General features: G+C 48.7%; 1 pseudogene; it reads left to right on the plus strand.

Moving 5' to 3' along the window:
- The first annotated feature begins 883 nt into the window (after nucleotides 1-883).
- LOC136125004 (NUT family member 2G-like) lies at nucleotides 884-20,205 on the plus strand (annotated as a pseudogene).
- The last annotated feature ends 778 nt before the right edge of the window (nucleotides 20,206-20,983 follow it).

The following is a 20,983-nucleotide window of genomic DNA, read 5'->3' on the forward strand; positions in this document are numbered from 1 at the left end:
CACAAGGACCACTTCCTTAGGAGTGATGTACATACAGCAGTCAAAGACACTGCATCTGCTGAGACAATCCTAATTTCAAATACTCAGTTCCATGTGACCATAAATACCCAAGTGTTTATCAGACTAACACTTGGGTATTTTGTTCAGAAAGTCTAGTCTCTGTTGAAGTAAGTCAAGAGCCAGGTAGGAAGCAGAGTGTGTTGAGGGACACAAAACTAGGTTGATGGATAAAGACGTGAAAGGAAGGGACCGTCATGTCCAACCTCAGTGCCATGAATCAAAAAAACAGTTTATAAACTGCCTAAAGAGGCACACGCCAATTGTGTTGCCACCGTGTGAGGTGGAAGGAAATTCTGGTTCTTGCCTACCTGCCAGAGCCCTAGTGAAATGTCCCCCCACCCCACCCCACCAAGACCCACGTGCCCTCTGCCCCTCCCCCACTGCAGAATGTTTCAGCCCACATTCTACTATTTAGATTCAAACTTGTCCCTCCTTTACTTGGATCCTGAGCAACTGCTGAAGCAGGTCACTCTCTGGGTCCTGGTCTTGACTTTTCTCATCGAGGCTACCAGACAGCAGTAGCCCGTGCCCAAGCCTGCAGGATGGCTTCAGAAGGAGGTAAGCCTATAGGCTGGGGGTGTGTTCTCAGAGACCCTGCCATCTCTCACATCCTTCGGGTTCAAACGTGACACTTCACTGTGGGCACATAGCTGGACTGAAGTAGAGGGAGAAGAGAGCACTGAACACAAGCACATTTCATCTGGGGAGACTGGGGAGCCTGAAGAAACCTGAGACTGCGCTGGGGAGGAGGGGTCATTGGAGGTAGATCAAGAGGAATTGCCCTGGCTATGGAGAAAGGATGGCAGCAAGTATGACAGATTGATTCCCCACGACACCTTTGGTGGCTAATGGTGGCCGTGGACCCGGTGCCCCTGGGGCTTGCAACCTCACTGTCCAAGTCAGGTCACAAGGGAGTCCAGTGGAGGCCCCCCAGACTCAGACCTTTATCGTTACTCAGGGCCCCCTCACCTGGAGCACTCCAGGGGCCCTCAGCGGGAGTGCTGCATGTCCTGCACCCGTATTCTTAGCAACCCCTGTGATGGAGACCATTGTGACTGCTCCAGCTGTTGGAGTTACTCAGGCTGGCAAGGGAGGCTGGACCCCAGGCTTTCCTCCTCAAGCTCCACCACCAACTGCCCAGCTGGCCCCTATCATTCGCCCAGTGAACTCTGGGCCTTGGCCACATGGCACTTCCAGGGAGGGCAGCCTGGCCACAAACCAGCCCTACGCCTCACAGGGTGACTGCTCTAACCCCCAGAGCGTGTACAGTAACTTCCGACGTTGGCAGAGCCTCAAGCCACTGGCGCGGAGACACCTTCCCCAGAGTCCTGATGCAGAAGCTCTTTCCTGCGTTCTCATGTGAGTGAACGTTCAGGGGGTCGTGAGCTTATCGGAGCTTTTAGATAAAGAGGACCTGGGGATGCACTCGCAGGTTAGGTTTCTAGGGATACTGGAAGCAAGGTCTGAGGGCGATGTCCATGCTATGAGAAGGCACATTGTCGGTCATATGGGTGAGCCTGCCAGTCCATGACATCATGACTGAAATGTGCCTTATCTCAACTGACCCCACCACCCTGAGAGTCTAGCCAACTTGCTCTTCCATGATTCTCATGGTAATATGGACTGAAGACTTGCAGTCAGAGAGGGTCATGCTGTAAGGTGAGGAGCCAAGGAGTGGATGCCGCAGTCTCCTGTGGTGCCGTCTCCTTTCATACAGGACTTGAGTGTACGTGGCCGGGGGAGGTCACTTCGGAGGAGGGGGAGGAGCGCGGGGCCCAGGATAGCGCTTAATGCACGCCTTGACTTCGTTGTTGTGGAGAATTCCACTAGGAACAGGGTGACGGTAGAGCTCTCCTAAGGGCATGGGCTCTCTCCCACTAGAGCTGTGAGCCTGGCAGGCATTTCCATCCTAAACCTCCGGTCCCTCGTAAAAACAGGACAGTCACACTTCACTCAGAGGACCGGGCAGAAGACTCCTTGGGCTAATCTATGAAGTGTTAGCAGATGGCCTGGCACATGCCACGCCTCATTGATGATAGTGATTTTTCTTACAAAAAGGCAGCCTTGAAGAGGAAAAGAGCTCCCCAAGGCACAGTGTCCCAGCTGTAGCCTGGGAGTGGATGGTCATCCTTGAGTGAGTGTGAGGCAGTGACAGCAGTGGCCGGGAAGCCTTGTCTTTGCCCTCCCAGACACCTGCCTCCCACCCTCCTGTTGCTCAGTCATGCTGTGTTGAGTGATGTGTGGTCCACATTGGCGGGTGGGGTCGGGAGGGTGGGGGCTGGGCTGGGCATGGAGACTGACGCCAAGGTCTTACAGCCCAGTGCTTTGATCTGTGGCCCGCCTGAAGCCCACCATGACGCTTGAGTGGGGACTGTGCAGGGCCGTGCAGGAATGGCAGCGCATAAGCAACGTTGACCGTATGATCTACTACAAGATAGCCGAAAAGTGAGTCAGCGTCCTGGGCCCAGGGACTGCGTGGAGGGTGAGGGGACTGGGTGAGGGCAGTGTCTGGCCATGGGGATGCTCATCAGAGAGGACAAAGGAGAAGGGCTGTCACTCAGAACACGGGCCCCGCAGCCCAGAGGCCCTACTGTCCTCCAGAAACCCCTCCCTCACCTTGACAGTTTGGGTCTTCTGTCCTTCCTCCACCAGGAGCTCTGCCCTCCCCTGATTTTGACCTACCCTTGCCTTGACATGAAGGTCTCAGGATGGGGCAGGGTGACGCTGTGAGTCCAGGTGGGGTCCAACTCCGGCCATATGGGCTGAGCCGGGGAAAGAGCTCCACCCGCCAGCCTGCTGCTTCCTTAGTGGTGGGTGGCTGGCGGCCACTGACATAGTTTTGGGACCCCCTCTCCTCATGAAAAGTGGCCTGAGTGGGTACCCTGGCATCCCTGAAGAGGCTGGGGAAGCCAGCTGTCGTCAGCCCGAGGGTCTCTGGCCCATCCGTTGTTTGCTCCATGGTAATCCCCTTGGTTTAAGAAAGAAAAGCAAACAAATGAGCGCCTCTCAGGAAAGGAAGGCCTCTCCTCTAAGCTCAGCACCCACGTCGTCCAGCCTCTCCTGGGCCCCCCCGTCTCCAGGTCTCTGTTCCAGGACTCTCAGTCCCAGCCCAGGGTCCTGGATTCGGTCAAGGACCCCTGTGGGGAACACATGCCTGTTCCAGCCTCTGGCTGTCAGCCCTTCATGTGGTTCTGGATGGGGACGGGGGGCATGAGGAGGGTGGCCCCTGGGTCAGCCACGTGTCCCGTTGACCTGGTTCAATTCAGCGACCTGGGTCGATGCTGTTGAATGGCCTCCAGTGCTGGTGAGGCAGGAAGGGTCGCAGATCTTGTATCAGTTCCAGGAGCAGCTCTCTGCTGTGGACAGCACCTCACAGGGCCTTGACAGCCACAAGGCACATCCTCTCCCAATCCCTCATTCTTGGCTGCCTTTGTTGGGCTCCAGAACCCAGGCCTTTTTCTCAGGGTGGCCTGTGCCTCCGTCACCCCCCAGGTTCATGGAATTTGAGGCCGAGGAGGAGATGCAGATTCAGAAGTGGCAGTGGATGCAGTGTGCGCAGGACCTGCCTCCTCCAGCCCCACCGAAGCTGGATCCTCGGGGGCCCCCAGCCCCGAAAGTGGGCCTTCAGCCAGGCACCCATGTTCCCCCTGGAGTTGAAGGCACAGGTAACAGGGGCCTAGGGTTGGCCACTGACCCCACGTGGATCCTTTTCCTTCAAGACACGGGCATTGGTCTTTCAACCAAAACAGCTACTGAGGCAGGGGGTGGGGGCGTGGGGTCTCACCTGCCCTTTGTCACTATGGGGTATTGACTTGGTCAGTTTTGCAACTCCTCTCACACCTCCCTGTCAAAGGACCCCACACAAAGTCTGCCTAGGAAGTGGGTTTGATGGCGAGACCCCTAGAAAATTGGAGGTTCCCCACTTCCTTACTTGTGACTCTCTTAGATGCCCCCCTTACCTCCCCTCTCCAACAGTGCATGAGGCTTCAGGTGGTCCTGACCCCCCCACACCCACATCAATGTTCCCCAAACAATGCACTCACCAACGTGTGCTCGGTGGTCAGGAGGTGGACCGGGAGTCCCTCACCTTCCTTCCCTTCCTCCTGCTCTGTCTCAGCCTGTGCTCCCAGGATGTCCGGCCCCAGGGCCCAGCCCTCCCGCCCAAAGCCACACGGGTCCCAGCAGCCCCCGGAGCCCAAGGCACCCAAGGAGATTCCCCCCGAGGCTGTGAGGGAGTATATGGACATCATGGATGCGCTGGTGGGGCCCGTCCACTCAGCCACAGGCGAGTCAGATGCAGAAGGTGGAGAGGACAGAAATGAGCTGAAGCAGGAAGAGGACGGCACCTACTCGGACCCGGGCCTCTTGAGCTACATTGACAAGCTGTGTTCCCAGGAGGACTTTGTCACCAAGGTAGGCTAGGCCTGGAGCCTGGGGTCTACAAGATGCCAGGGCATGGAACACTCAGCACCCAAGATCTGGGTTCTGCTCAGGCCGTAGGGACTTAAGCTCAGCTCTTTGTTCCTGAGCCTGGTGTTAGGGGAGGTTTACGCAGATGTATGTGTGTACGTGTTTGTGTTTGTCTGTGTGTATGCCTTTGTGTGTCTGTGTATGTGCCTCTGTATATGTGCTCTTTTGTGTGTGTATGTGCATGTGTGTGTGTGTGTGTGCGTGTGTGTGTGTGTGTGTGTGTGTGTGTGTGTGTGTGTGCTGAGCATCCCCGCCTTGTGGAGGAGAGTGGGGTGGGTCTCTGCTTTTCACTTTCCCTCCAGGTCTTCTTGTCTCACAGGCCACTCCTGGCCAAGGATGCTCACAGCCTCTTCTTTCTGTCCGAGGTGGAGGCAGTCATTCACCCTCGATTCCTGGCAGAATTGCTTTCCCCAGATGCACAGCTGGATCTCTTGGCCCTAGTGGAGGAGCTGGAGCAGGAGGAAGGGCTCACCCCGGAAGAAGTGAGCCAGGGGAGGGAGAGGGACACTCAGGGAGCCAGGGGACCCCACCGGAGGGGGACCCCAGGTGATCCAGGGGACAGGGGAACCCAGGGGAGCCAGAGGAGGGAGGGATCCCCAGTAGAACACGGGAGACAAGGGACACCCTGGAAGACCAGGGCACGGAGGGACCCCAGTGAACAGGGGAGAGGTAAGACCCCAGAACTGGAGGGCCACCTGGCACTGTCCATCCCTCCCCTGCCTGGGAGGCCTGGCATGGGGAAGGGCCCGTTTTGGGGTGGGTGCAGTGCAGGGTGAAAGGAAGGAGAGGATGGGGAGCCGGGAGAGGAGGGAAGGGCACAAAGCTGGGAAGAAGGTGCAGGAGGATGGCAGGAATGCCACAGTGACTATTTGGATTCGAGTTCTCGGGTCCCCCGTCCCCTCCTTCCCCAAAGGGCCATTGTCCCACTGCCCAGGGCTCCTCCTCTCACACGTGTGTGTGGAGCCAACACTGTCCTCCTCCCTCCTACCAGCTGGTGCAGAAATGACCCCTGGCCTTGAAAGAGGACGAGGGTGTGCGGGCAGCCCCGAGTCACAGTGCACCCGGAATGCGCTCAAGTCCCTCTGAGTCCGACGCCGGCCAAGGTGCCCAGAGGCATGACCAAGACCCCCATCTAGAGGTCAGTGATGAAGCCTGCCCACCAGAGATTGATTCTGAGGCTCCTCATAGGCTCATCCAAACAGACACTGGCCTGTGCAGGCCCAAAGTCTTTGTTCCCTCTCGAGGACGTCAGGAGGTCTCTCCATTCCGGGCCGGACGGCCCTCCCCTCCCCAGAGTCAAAGGCGCGCTGCCCCTCTACGGGAACCCAGGGATGCGTCTGTTCTCAGAGAGGCCTCTCCTGTTCGGGTGGCCCGAGGGCCCAGGGACGGGTCCAGTGACGACGACGAGGAGCTCCCCAGCCTGGCCTTCCTCTTCGGCTCTCTGCAGAGCCTGCTGCCTGCCTGGGTGTCCCAGAGTCCTGCCCATGCCTCAGGCCTGGCCTCCCCTGGAGGTTGGGGAGCCTGGAGTGCTCCCCATGCCCCCTCCCCTCAGAGAAGAGGCCTCAGCCCAGCTCCACCAGCCGCTCCCAAGTCGAGGAAGCGGGCTCTGTGTGGACGCCCAGCCGCTGCTGAGAAGCTGCCCATCCCCGGGGCTGGCCCCGGGGTGTCCTGGAGGCCAGGCTTGGCTCTGGGGCTGGCTCGCCCCTCACAGGCAAGAAAAAGAAAGTGTGACCTGTGTGTCACAGAGAGGAGAAGGAGGTGGAAGAAGCACTGCAGCCAGTAGGGAACAGCTGGGCCGGCCCTCTAGGGTGAGGCCCCAGCTCGGCCCCCAGGGAAGCCTAGGGGCTCCTCCTCATCCCAGTGCTGACCCTGGATGATGTCGGGAGAAGGGAGGGAGGGCAGGACCACCAGGGCGGGGAGGGGGAGCAGGATTGTGGGGGGTTAGGGAGGTGGGTGAGGTGGGTGTGGCCAGGTTTGGGTGGGAGCAGGACCTTTGGAGTGATGTATATCAATTGTGAATAAAGATAGTCTTGGTGGGAAATGCTCTCAGGCCACTGTCATCTTGTTCGTGTTGCGCTGCTCCACAGAGAGCGATCCAGAGAGGAAGGAAGGATGAGGGAGGTCACAGGAGCTCTGGATCTACAGGTGGCCAAACGTTTCCTCCACATAGACAAGGATTCCTCAGGCTGGCCCTGGGAACGCACAGCTCTCACTTTCCCCAGGGACCCCCTCATCATCCCCTTCTCTAAAGCCTGCTTGGCTAGGGGCCTTCTGGGGCCTCTGTACCATCTTCTGCATCCCTGATCCTTCTGGGGAGGCAGAGCTGCTTTTGTGCCTTTCAGCCCTCTGGACACTCACCAGTTTCTAGGATGGAGCCTGCACACAGCCCTTGTCATTATGGAGCTTCTCTCTGCTTCCCTGAAGTGGCCAGGCGACGGCGCTCGGATGACCCTCCACTCATCCAGGGTTTCCTGTGTGGGTGGAGTGACCAGAGAGGAAAAGTCTTGGCTATGGGGACAGGACTGTCTGCCTCGTCGTAGCGGGAGTATCCTCTACTCCCACTGGGATTATTGCAATGTGGAGAGTGGTGGAGGCAGCTACCTCTTAATCCCAATGAGGATGCAACAAGGGGAATGGGTGTGGGGAAATTCATGGGGCACCCGAGAAAGGTGTGTATAAGGGTAATGACAGTTGGGCCCCTTTGTGGAATTTGTGGGATTTCTGTGCAGCAGCATCTCGTTCAACTGAGGGAGGAGGATCCATCTGGCTGTGGCTGTGGGGACTGGCCTTAGGGGCCTATGGGTGTGCAAAGACACCCCAGAACTACTGTCCCTTCCCTTTCCACCCACGGCTGGACATGTGTGTGTATTGGTATCAACACTGATTTGTATTCCCATATAAAACGGTTCCTCCTAACAAACTCTGACCGTGTTTCACAAGAACAGCTTGCTCACAGGGGCAGCAGGGTTGGGGGAGAGGTGTCTGTGGCCCCAGGTCTGGGTGGGAGCTGGGATCCATGCTGAGGAGTGTGGAGGCCTCAGTCATCGTCCTGTGGGTGCCGGCAGAGACTTCGAATCATCAGAGCAGGGCAAATGACCCGCTCATAAGGGTGAGACAAGCAAACAATGAGGGCCAGGGCGCAGACCCCTGCTGTCTCCCCGAACTGCCCCCGCTTGCATCCTGCTTAGCCCCCGTCATGGCAAGTGCTGGCCCACCTCTGAAGCCCCTTCCTCCTAACGCACTCAGATGCTCTGATCCTTTGTGAACCCGCCCTGGGCCTCAACCCCACTTCCCTGCTGGCCAAAGCCTCTTCTACTGCTTCTGAGTTCTGATTCCTTCCCCAGGACCCAGGCGGGGGTTGGGACAGCAGAGACTCCCTAATTCTCCCTCCTCCTCCCTGAGATCTTGACAATCACCTTTATATGTTTCTATGATTTTAACTACTCTAGATACTTCATGTGAGTGGCTATGACATGTCCTTTTATGAGTGGCTTATTTCACTTAGCATAATGTCTTAGAGGTTTATCCATGTTGTAGCATGAGACATGGTTTCCTTTTATTTCAAGGAAGGAAATATTTCATTGTATTTATAGACCCCATTATCCGTTCATCTGTTGATGGACATTTGGGTTTCTTCACATCTTGGGTATTTTGGATAATGTTACGATGAATGTGGGTGTGCAAATAGCTGTTTGAGATCCTGCTTTGAATTCTTTTGGATACAAATCCAGAAGTGGGACTGCTGGATCACATGGTAGCTATATTTTTAATTTTTTAAAAATTTATTATTTATTTATTTTTGGCTGTGTTGGGTCTTCGTTTCTGTGCGAGGGCTTTCTCTAGTTGCGGCGAGCGGGGGCCACTCTCTTCATCGCGGTGTGTGGGCCTCTCACTGTCGCGGCCTCTCATTGCGCAGCACAGGCTAACAGGCGCGCAGGCTCAGTAGTTGTGCCTCACGCGCCTAGTTGCTCCGCGGCATGTGGGTGGGATCTTCCCAGACCATGACTCGAACCCGTGTCCCCTGCATTGGCAGGCAGATTCTCAACCACTGCACCACCAGAGAAGCCCCTATTTTTAATTTTTTGAGGAAACCTCATATTGTTTTCCCTAAGGGTTGTCCCATTTTACACTCTCACCAACAATGAGAAAGAGAGTCACCGCCAAGAACTTGGTAAATATCCATCTTATAAAAATGTTCATGTTTTTAGCACAGCTGTACATAATCACAATTATGTATAATAAAAATATTTTGGGTTATATATGGTGTCATGTAAATCATATTGCCTTTGCCTTCTTATTTCAACATTCTTACTTTAAGAAAAATGGATATATTAGATGTTCTTTAATTTTTTAATTATTTATAATTTTGCATTGTATGCATACATTAAAAATAATTTATCAGTTCCCTTGTTGGTGAACTTTTATAAATTATAATGTGACAGGGTAATCAGTTCCAGTGGAAAAGTTTTTCCTTTCAGAACTTTGAATATTTATTCCATCGAATATGGCTTTTGTTACTGTTTTTTCAAATTATGCCATCAGTACACCCTTTCATGGTGGGTGATCAGTTTCCTTGCTAATTGTTTTTTTTTAAGATTGTCTTTTGTCTTTTGTGTTCTCCAGCTTCTTGACGTGTGATTAGTTTCAGGTTAAAAAAATTTATCCTCCATGTGATCTATTTTGCTTCATTAAGTGACAACACATTCTTCATCTCATCTAGAACATAATATTATCTTTTTCAAATGTTACTTCTACTCATTCTCTCCTGCCTCTACTTCTAGAACCCTGGATATATGTATATTAGACCATCTTATATATTCTCTATGTCTTCATCAGCTTGGACGGCTATAACAAAATGCCATAGATCTGGTGGCTTGAAAAACAGACGGTAATTTCTTAACAGTCCTGAAGGTTGAAAGGCCAAGATCAAGGTGCCATATTCAGTTCCTGGTGAGAGCTCTCTTCCTACTTTTCAGATGGTTGTCTTACTGTGTCCTCACATGGCAGAGAAAAAGACGGATCTCTCGTGTCTTTTCTTCTAAGGGCACTAAACCCATTATGAAAGCTCCAATCCCATGACCTAATTACCTTCCAAAGGCCCTATCCCCAAATACCTTGAAGGTTAGGGCTTCAACATAAGAATTGGTGGGGGGGGGGGACCTTGAAGATGGCGGAAGAGTAAGACGCGGAGATCGCCTTCCTCCCCACGGATACACCAGAAATACATCCACACGTGGAACAACTCCTACAGAACTCCTACTGAAGGCTGGCAGAAGACCTCAGACCTCCCAAAAGGCAAGAAACTCCCCACGTAACTGGGTAGGGCAAAAGAAAAAACAGAGACAAAAGAATAAGGACGGCACCTGCACCAGTGGGAGGGAGCTGTGAAGGAGGAAAAGTTTCCACACACTAGGAAGCCCCTCCGCGGGCGGAGACTGCGGGAGGCAGAGGGGGGAGTTTCGGGACCGCGGAGTAGTGCACAGCGACGGATGCGGAGGGCAAAGCGGGGAGATTCCTGTACAGACGATCGGTGCCGACCAGCACTCACCAACCCGAGAGGCTTGCTGCTCACCCACCGGGGCGGGCGGGGCTGCGACCTGAGGCTCGGGTTTTGGTTTTGGACGGAGCTCAGGGAGAGGACTGGGGTTGGCGGCTTGAACATAGCCTGAAGGGGTTAGTGCACCACGACTAGCCGGGAGGGAGTTCGGGGAAAAGCCTGCACCGGCCGAAGAGGCAAGAGACTTTTTCTTCCCTCTTTGTCTCCTGGTGCGTGAGGAGAGGGGTTTAAGAGCGCTGCTTAAAGGAACTCCAGAGACGGGCGCGAGCCGCGGCTAAAAGCGCGAACCCCAGAGACGGGCACGAGCCGCGGCTGAGGGCGCGAGCCCCCGAGACGGGCGCGAGCCGCGGCTGAAAGCGCAAACCCCAGAGACGGGCGCGAGCCGCGGCTAAAACCGCGGACCCCAGAGACGGGCGGGAGACGCTAAGGCTGCTGCTGCCGCCACCAAGGGGCCTGTGTGCGAGCACAGGTCACTCTCCACACCCCTCTTCCGCGGAGCCTGTGCAGCCCGCCACTGCCAGGTTCCCGGGATCCAGGGACAACTTCCCCGGGACAGCGCACGGCGGGCCTCAGGCTGGTGCAACGTCACGCCGGCCTCTGCCGCAACGTCACGCTGCCTCTGCCGCCGCAGGCCGGCCCCGCACGCAGTGCCCCTCCTTCCCCCATCCCCCAACCCCCGGCCTGAGTGAGCCAGAGGCCCCGAATCAGCGGCTCCTTTAACCCCGTCCTGTCTGAGCGAAAAAACAGACGCCCTCCAGCGACCTACACGCAGAGGCAGGGCCAAATCCAAAGCTGAGCTCCTGTGAGCTGTGAAAACAAAGAAGAGAAAGGGAAATCTCTCCCAGCAGCCACAGAAGCAGCGGATTAAAACTCCACAATCAACTTGATATACCCTGCATCTGTGGAATACCTGAATAGACAAGGAATGATCCCAAATTGAAAAGGTGGAATTTAGGAGCGAAATCTATGATTTTTTTCCCTCTTCCTCTTTTTGTGAAGGTGTACGTGTATGCTCCTGTGTGACATCTAGTCTGTATACTCTAGCTTCCACCATTTGTCCTAGGGCTCTTTCCGTCCATGACTTTTTTTTAAAAATTCTTTTTCTTAATAATTAAGTTTAATTGTAATAACTTTATTATACTTTACCTTCGTTCTTTCTTTCTTTCCTTCCTTCCCTCCCTCCTTTAGACAACGAATCACCCCAAATTGAGGAGGTGGTCTCAGGGAGCAGGATTTATGATTTTTCCCCCTTTACCTCTTTTTGTGAAGGTGTATGTGTATGCTTCTGTGTAAGATTTTCTCTGTATAGCTTTGCTTCCAACATTTGTCCTAAGGTTCTATCCGTCCCTTTTTTTTTTCTAAATATTTTTTAATTCAATAACTATATTATACTTTATTTTATTTTTACTGTATCATCTTTCTTTCTGTCTTTTTTTCCTTCTTTCCCTCCTTCCTTCCTTCCTCCCTCCCTCCCTCCCTCCTTTCTTTCCTTCTTTGCTTCTTTCTTCCTTCCTTCCTTTCCTCCTTTCCTTCTTTCTTTCCTCATACTTCTACTAATTCTCTCTACTTTTTCTCCCTTTTATTCTGAGCCGTGTGGATGAAAGGCTCTTGGTGCTCCAGCCAGGAGTCAGGGCTCTGCCTCTGAGGTAGGAGAGCCAACTTCAGGTCACTGGTCAACAAGAGACCTCCCAGCTCCACATAATATTAAACAGCGGAAATCTCCCAGAGACCTCCATCTTAACACCAGCACCCAGCTTCACTCAACGACCAGCAAGCCACAGTGCTGGACAACCTATGCCAAACAACTAGCAAAACAGGAACACAACCCCACCCATTAGCAGAGAGGCTGCCTAAAATCATAATAAGGCCACAGACACCCCAAAACACACCACCAGACGTGAACCTGCCCACTAGAGAGACAAGATCCAGCCTCATCCAGCACAACACAGGCACTAGTCCCCTCCACCAGGAAGCCTACACAACCCACTGAAACAACCTTAGCCACTGGAGACAGACATCAAAAACAACGGGAACTACGAACCTGCAGCCTGCAAAAAGGAGACCCCAAACACAGTAAGATAAGCAAAATGAGAAGACAGAAAAACACACAGCAGATGAAGGAGCAAGATAAAAACCCACCAGACCTATCAAATGAAGAGGAAATAGGCAATCTACCTGAAAAATAATTCAGAATAATGATAGTAAGGATGATCCGAAATCTTGGAAGTAGAATGGACAAAATGCAAGAAACAGTTAACAAGGACCTACAAGAACTAAAGATGAAACAAGCAACGATGAACAATGCCATAAATGAAATTAAAATCACTCTAGATAGGATCAATAGCAGAATAACTGAGGCAGAAGAACGGATAAGTGACCTGGTAGATAAAGTAGTGGAAATAACTACTGCAGAGCAGAATAAAGAAAAAAGAATGAAAAGAACTGAGGACAGTCTCAGAGACCTCTGGGACAACATGAAACGCACCAACATTCGAATTATAGGGGTTCCAGAAGAAGAAGAAAGAAAGAAAGGGACTGAGAAAATATTTGAAGAGATTATAGTTGAAAACTTCCCTAATATGGGAAAGGAAATAGTTAATCAAGTCCAGGAAGCACAGAGAGTCCCATACAGGATAAATACAAGGAGAAACACGCCAAGACACATATTAATCAAACTGTCAAAAATTAAATACAAAGAAAGCATATTAAAAGCAGCAAGGGAAAAACAACAAATAACACACAAGGGAATCCCCATAAGGTTAACAGCTGATCTCTCAGCAGAAACCCTACAAGCCAGAAGGGAGTGGCAGGACATACTGAAAGTGATGAAGGAGAATAGCCTGAAACCAAGACTACTCTACCCAGCAAGGATCTCATTCACATTTGATGGAGAAATTAAAACCTTTACAGACAAGCAAAAGCTGAGAGAGTTCAGCACCACCAAACCAGCTTTACAACAAATGCTAAAGGAACTTCTCTAGACACGAAACACAAGAGAAGGAAATGACCTATAGTAGCGAACCCAAAACAATATATAAAATGGAAATAGGAACATACATATCAATAATTACCTTAAATGTAAATGGACTAAATGCTCCCACCAAAAGACACAGATTGGCTGAATGGATACAAAAACAAGACCCTTATATATGCTGTCTACAAGAGACCCACTTCAGAACTAGAGACACATACAGACTGAAAGTAAGGGGATGGAAAAAGATATTCCATGCAAATGGAAACCAAAAGAAAGCTGGAGTAGCAATTCTCATATCAGACAAAATAGACTTTAAAATAAGGACTATTAAAAGGGACAAAGAAGGACACTACATAATGATCAAGGGATCGATCCAAGAAGAAGATATAACAATTGTAAATATTTATGCACCCAACATAGGAGCACCTCAATACATAAGGCAAATACTAACAACCATAAAAGGGGAGATCAACAGTAACACATTCATAGTAGGGGACTTTAACACCCCACTTTCACCCATGGACAGATCATCCAAAATGAAAATAAATAAGGAAACACAAGCTTTAAATGATACATTAAACAAGATGGACTTAATTGATATTTATAGGACACTCCATCCAAAAACAACAGAATACACATTTTTCTCAAGTGCTCATGGAACATTCTCCAGGAAAGATCATATCTTGGGTCACAAATCAAGCCTTGGTAAATTTAAGAAAACTGAAATTGTATCAAGTATCTTTTCCGACCACAACGCCATGAGACTAGATATCAATTACAGGAAAAGATCTGTAAAAAATACAAACACATGGAGGCTAAACAATACACTACTTAATAATGAAGTGATCACTGAAGAAATCAAAGAGGAAATAAAAAAATACCTAGAAACAAATGACAATGGAGACACAACGATCCAAAACCTATGGGATGCAGCAAAAGCAGTTCTAAGGGGGAAGTTTATAGCAATACAAGCCCACCTTAAGAAGCAGGAAACATCTCGAATAAACAACCTAACCTTGCACCTCAAGCAATTAGAGAAAGAAGAACAAAAAAACCCCAAAGCTAGCAGAAGGAAAGAAATCATAAAAATCAGATCAGAAATAAATGAAAAAGAAATGAAGGAAACAATAGCAAAGATCAATAAAACTAAAAGCTGGTTCTTTGAGAAGATAAACAAAATAGATAAACCACTAGCCAGACTCATCAAGAAAAAAAGGGAGAAGACTCAAATCAATAGAATTAGAAATGAAAAAGGAGAAGTAACAACTGACACTGCAGAAATAAAAAAAATCATGAGAGATTACTACAAGCAACTCTATGCCAATAAAATGGACAATCTGGAAGAAATGGACAAATTCTTAGAAATGCACAACCTGCCAAGACTGAATCAGGAAGAAATAGAAAATATGAACAGACCAATCACAAGCACTGAAATTGAAACTGTGATTAAAAACCTTCCAACAAACAAAAGCCCAGGACCAGATGGCTTCACAGGTGAATTCTATCAAACGTTTAGAGAAGAGCTAACACCTATCCTTCTCAAACTCTTCCAAAATATAGCAGAGGGAGGAACACTCCCAAATTCCTTCTACGAGGCCACCATCACCTTGATACCAAAACCAGACAAGGATGTCACAAAGAAAGAAAACTACAGGCCAATATCACTGATGAACATAGATGCAAAATTCCTCAAAAAAATACTAGCAAACAGAATCCAACAGCACATTAAAAGGATCATACACCATGATCAAGTGGGGTTTATTCCAGGAATGCAAGGATTCTTCAATATACGCAAATCTATCAATGTGATAAACCATATTAACAAATTGAAGGAGAAAAACCATATGATCATCTCAATAGATGCAGAGAAAGCTTTCGACAAAATTCAACACCCATTTATGATAAAAACCCTCCAGAAAGTAGGCATAGAGGGAACTTTCCTAAACATAATAAAAGCCATATATGACAAGCCCACAGCAAACATCATCCTCAATGGTGAAAAACTGAAAGCATTTCCACTAAGATCAGGAACAAGACAAGGTTGCCCACTCTCACCACTCTTATTCAACATAGTTTTGGAAGTTTTAGCCACAGCAATCAGAGAAGAAAAGGAAATAAAAGGAATCCAAATCGGAAAAGAAGAAGTAAAGCTGTCACTGTTTGCAGATGACATGATACTATACATAGAGAATCCTAAAGATGCTACCAGAAAACTACTAGAGCTAATCAATGAATTTGGTAAAGTAGCAGGATACAAAATTAATGCACAGAAATCTCTGGCATTCCTATATACTAATGATGAAAAATCTGAAAGTGAAATCAAGAAAACACTCCCATTTACCATTGCAACAAAAAGAATAAAATATCTAGGAATAAACCTACCTAAGGATACGAAAGACCTATATGCAGAAAATTATAAGACACTGATGAAAGAAATTAAAGATGATACAAATAGATGGAGAGATATACCATGTTCTTGGATGGGAAGAATCAACATTGTGAAAATGACTCTACTACCCAAAGCAATCTACAGATTCAATGCAATCCCTATCAAACTACCACTGGCATTTTTCACAGAACTAGAACAAAAAATTTCGCAATTTGTATGGAAACACAAAAGACCCCGAATAGCCAAAGCAATCTTTAGAACGAAAAAAGGAGCTGGAGGAATAAGGCTCCCTGACTTCAGACTATATTACAAAGCAACAGTAATCAAGACAGTATGGTACTGGCACAAAAACAGAAAGATAGATCAGTGGAACAGGATAGAAAGCCCAGAGATAAACCCACGCACATATGGACACCTCATCTTTGATAAAGGAGGCAGGAATGTACAGTGGAGAAAGGACAGCCTCTTCAATAAATGGTGCTGGGAAAACTGGACAGGTACATGTAAAAGTATGAGATTAGATCACTCCCTAACACCATACACAAAAATAAGCTCAAAATGGATTAAAGACCTAAATGGAAGGCCAGAAACTATCAAACTCTTAGAAGAAAACATAGGAAGAACACTCTATGACATAAATCACAGCAAGATCCTTTCTGACCCACCTCCTAGAGTAATGGAAATAAAAACAAAAATAAACAAATGGGACCTAATGAAACTTCAAAGCTTTTGCACAGCAAAGGAAACCATAACCAAGACCAAAAGACAACCCTCAGAATGGGAGAAAACATTTGCAAATGAAGCAACTGACAAAGGATTAATCTCCAAAATTTACAAGCAGCTCATGCAGCTCAATAACAAAAAAACAAACAACCCCATCCAAAAATGGGCAGAAGACCTAAATAGACATTTCTCCAAAGAAGATATACAGAATGCCAACAAACACATGAAAGAATGCTCAACATCATTAATCATTAGAGAAATGCAAATCAAAACTACAATGAGATATCATCTCACACCAGTCAGAATGGCCATCATCAAAAAATCAAGAAACAATAAATGCTGGAGAGGGTGTGGAGAAAAGGGGACACTCTTGCACTGCTGGTGGGAATGTGAATTGGTTCAGCCACTGTGGAGAACAGTATGGAGGTTCCTTAAAATACTACAAATAGAATTACCATATGACCCAGCAATCCCACTACTTGGCATATACCCTGAGAAAACCAAAATTCAAAGAGAGTCATGTACCAAAATGTTCATTGCAGCTCTATTTAGAATAGCCAGGACATGGAAACAACCTAAGCGCCCATCATCGGATGAATGGATAAAGAAGATGTGGCACATATACACAATGGAATATTACTCAGCCTTAAAAAGAAATGAAATTGAGCTATTTGTAATGAGATGGATAGACCTAGAATCTGTCATACAGAGTGAAGTAAGTCAGAAAGAAAAAGACAAATACCGTATGCTAACACATATATATGGAATTTAAGGGAAAAAAATGTCATGAAGAACCTAGGGGTAAGATAGGAATAAAGACGCAGACCTACTGGAGAACGGACTTAAGGATATGGGGAGGGGGAAGGGTGAGTTTTGACAGGGCGAGAGAGAGTCATGGACATATACACACTAACAAACGTAGTAAGGTAGATAGCTGGGGGGAAGCAGCCGCAAGGCACAGGGATATTAGCTCGGTGCTTTGTGACAGCCTGGAAGGGTGGGATGGGGAGAGTGGGAGGGAGGGAGACGCAAGAGGGAAGACATATGGGAACATGTGTATATGTATGGCTGATTCACTTTGTTGTAAAGCAGAAACTAACACACCATTGTAAAGCAATTATACCCCAATAAAGATGTTTAAAAAAAAAAAAAAAAAAGAATTGGTAGGGGGGATACACGTCCATAGCATTCTGCCCCTGGTACCCAAAATTTGTGTGTTTATTGTATGCAAAATACATTCATTCTATCCCAACAGCCTCAAAAGCCTTAACTCATCCCAACACCAACTGTAAAATTTAAAGTCCAAAGTCTGATCTAAACACCATCGAAATCACATACGGGGGAGACTGGAGGTACTATTCATCCTGAGGCAAAATTTCTCTGTAGTTGTAAATCTGTGACCTAAACAAGTTAAGTGTTTCCAAATACGATGATGGGACTGGCATATAATAGACATCCCTACTCCGAAAAGAAGAAATAGGAAAGAGGGAAATGATGACAGTTTCCAAGCAAGTCCAAAGCCTAGCAAGGCCAATCCCATTAGATCTTAAGGTACGAGAATAATCCTCTTTGGTTTGAAGCTTTGCCATCCAGGCCCACTGGGGTGGCAACATCATCCCCACAGCTCGGTGGAGCAGCCCCACTCCTTCAGCTTGGTGGGGTGCCACCCACACTGAAGCTCTCTGTAGGGCCTCCACCTACACCATGACTCTCTGTGAGGGTGACAATCTCACACTTTGCAACTGAGGCCCCCTGGGCCTGTGGTGGGATTGACAGACCCGATGACCTCAGAATCACCTTTGGGGGTCTTTCTTCCCTTTTCTTCAAGAGGAGTACACAGGGCTTCCCTGGTGGCACAGTGGGTGAGAGTCTGCCTGCCAATGCAGGGGACACGGGTTCGTGCCCTGGTCCGGGACGGTCCCACATGCCGCGGAGCGGCTGGGCCCGTGAGCCATGGCCGCTGAGCCTGCGCGTCCACAGCCTGTGCTCCGCAACGGGAGAGGCCACAACAGTGAGAGGCCCACGTACCGCCAAAAAGAAAAAAAAATGAGGAGTACACATTCACAACCGAATTGCTCTAGTCTCCTATTCTGTAGAATCCAAGAATTCTGACAGCCTTCCCTCATTCTGCCTGGCTGTCTCTGTTCCCTTTAGTTCAAACTGGCAGTGTCCCTGCTGGTTTAATCCTTCTCTATTCCTGGCCTCTGCTGAGAGGACAAATTAAATTAATAGCACACCTGCTACACCCTTCGAGTTTTCTTCAGAACAAGCTTTCTCACTTTCAAATATGGATAGGCTGAGAAGTTTCCAAATCTCTAAGTTCTGATTTCTTTTTTTTTTTTTTTTGCGTTATGCCATTCTGAGCCATCGCCAGAATCACTTTTAATAGGTAAGGGCTGAAAGGCCTTTATGGTGATCTCAGCTCTTTTTTAGCATGCACTTCAAATCTCTTTCAGCCTTTACCTACTCTCCAATTCCAAGGCCACTTCCACATATTTAGGTATTTGCTACTTCTTGGTACCAAAATATGTCTTAGCTCAAGGGACTATAACAAACTACCACAGACTGGGTGGCTTAAACAACAGACGTTTATTTCTCACACTTCTGGAGGCTGCAAAGTCCAAAATCAAGCCACCAGCAGACTCTAGGTCCATAAACTTCTCATTCATAATTTCTGAACATTTCTTTTCTGTGCTACATTTTAGCTAATTTTTCACATCATCCATGTCATCCACTTCCTCTTTATCAGTATCTGATCTTTTTCCCATTCACTTTGATATACAAATGTGTGACCTTTGTATGTGGAATTTCATCATACACTATGAAATATTCAATTTCAATGGTCAAGATTTACTAACATAAATCATTTTTACCCAAAATGACAGTGCTACCAGGACTCTGCCTTCACTGGCTGCCCCTGAGAATTGGACAGAGCAAGCCCTGTGGGGATGAGGACCCAGAGGTCTGGTGGGATGGGGAAGGGGGGACCAAAGGTAGCCATAGCAGCTCACGGCAGCATCTCCAGGGAGAAGAACATCCCCGAGTGAGGCTGCCAAGGGCTTGGCACGTCACAGACCTTATTTCCCTCAACTAGCACACCTCAGTGCCTACTCTTATAGATCAAAGAACTAAAGGTCTTAGAAGTTGCCAACATTACTTGCTCAAGATCATGGCTTCTAAGGGCCTGTGCCTCCTCCATGTCACCCTGGTGTCTTAGGGAGGGAGATTTGCAGGCAGAAGGCTGTGGTGCTGTGTGAGCTGGGCAAAGTCATTCCCCCTCTCTGACTCAGGATTCTACATTTCTAAAAGAAGAGGGAGTGGGCTAATGAAGATAGCCCTGGCTCTAGGACTCACACCTCGGAGGGCAGGAGGTGTGCCCAGGCCCCCTGAGAGTAGGTATCTTGGTCTAGGGCCTGCGCTGCCAGGGCCTCACGGAGGAGAATGAGACCCGCGGCCCTGGACTCAGGGCCACTCATTCATCAGTCCTGGTGCTTTCCTCCACCCAGCCACCCAGCCTCAGGGTCAGACCCTGCTCTGTCCCCACTTCCACAGTCCCACAGAGGTCCTGGGGCGCTTCCCACCCAGAGGCCGCACAGTGGGGAGTCGATGACCCACCCGTGTTGAGGGGGTCTCTGGGCTGCTTGGCCGTTGGCCAGGGCAGAGAAAAGATGAAATTCAGTGACTCAGGGCACCCGGGACCTGGTCATAGCCGACCCCTCAGACCCTGCAGTTTAGGCCGTCTCAGCCTTCAACAGAGGCCCCAATGCACCCGTGGCTCCCAGGGTCAACTGCTGTGCTTCTGGAGTCGGAGCGCTGCTCTCCAGCACTTCCCCCGCGCCTGGAGCCCAGCCGGGGGTGGCTGTGGCCATGTCCGGGGACCCTCACAGCTCCAGGGTGGCCATGGGCAGCAGCAGCAGCCAGTTAAGGGCCACAGGCTGGCTTCGGCCTTGGGCGATCCACGCCTCCGTGCCCATTGCCAGGGTTGCTGATTCCGGCCTGACCCTACCCTGGCCCTGCCTGACTGTGCCCTGACCCCACCGCAGCCCAGCCCTGATACCACCCTGACCTTCTTAATAACCTTTGAAACAACTCTACTAACATATAATTTATATACCATGAAGTTCACTTATTATTATACAAGGGACAATTCAATGATTTTCTCTACATTATTAAAAATTTATGTATTTTTTTATATTTAAATAAACTTGTTTAGATTTATGAAAAAGTTGCAAAGACAGTACAGAGTTCCAATATCCCCTTCACCCACTCTCCCCTAATGTTAGGATCTTATATTACTATGGCATATTTATCACAATTAGTGAGTCAATATTGAGACATTAGTATTAACTGAAGTCCATTCTTTCTTGTTTTAAATTTTTTTAAGCTTAAGGTGTAGAGCATAATGATTTAACTTCCATGCATCATGAAAGGATCATCAGAATAAATTTAGTGAACATCCATCATCCCACAGAGATACAAAGTTAAAGAAATAGGAAAAAAATGTTTTCCTCTGAGAACTCTTGGGCTTTACCCTATCGACTGTCATGTATAACATACAGCAGTGTTAATTATATTTATCATGCTGTCCATTACACCCCTAGTAATTATTTATCTTATAACTGGGAGTTTGTACCTTTGACTGCAGCTAACCAATTCCCCCTCCCCCAATCTCCCGCCTCTGGTAACCACAAATCTGATCTCTTTTCCCATGAATTTGTTTGTTTGTATTTGAAATATAATTGACCTACAATGCTATGTTAGTTCCTATTACATAACATAGTGATTGGTTACTTCTATATATTTCAAAATG

Source organism: Phocoena phocoena, chromosome 6, assembly GCF_963924675.1.
Source record: "Phocoena phocoena chromosome 6, mPhoPho1.1, whole genome shotgun sequence".
Classification (NCBI taxonomy): Eukaryota; Metazoa; Chordata; class Mammalia; order Artiodactyla; family Phocoenidae; genus Phocoena; species Phocoena phocoena.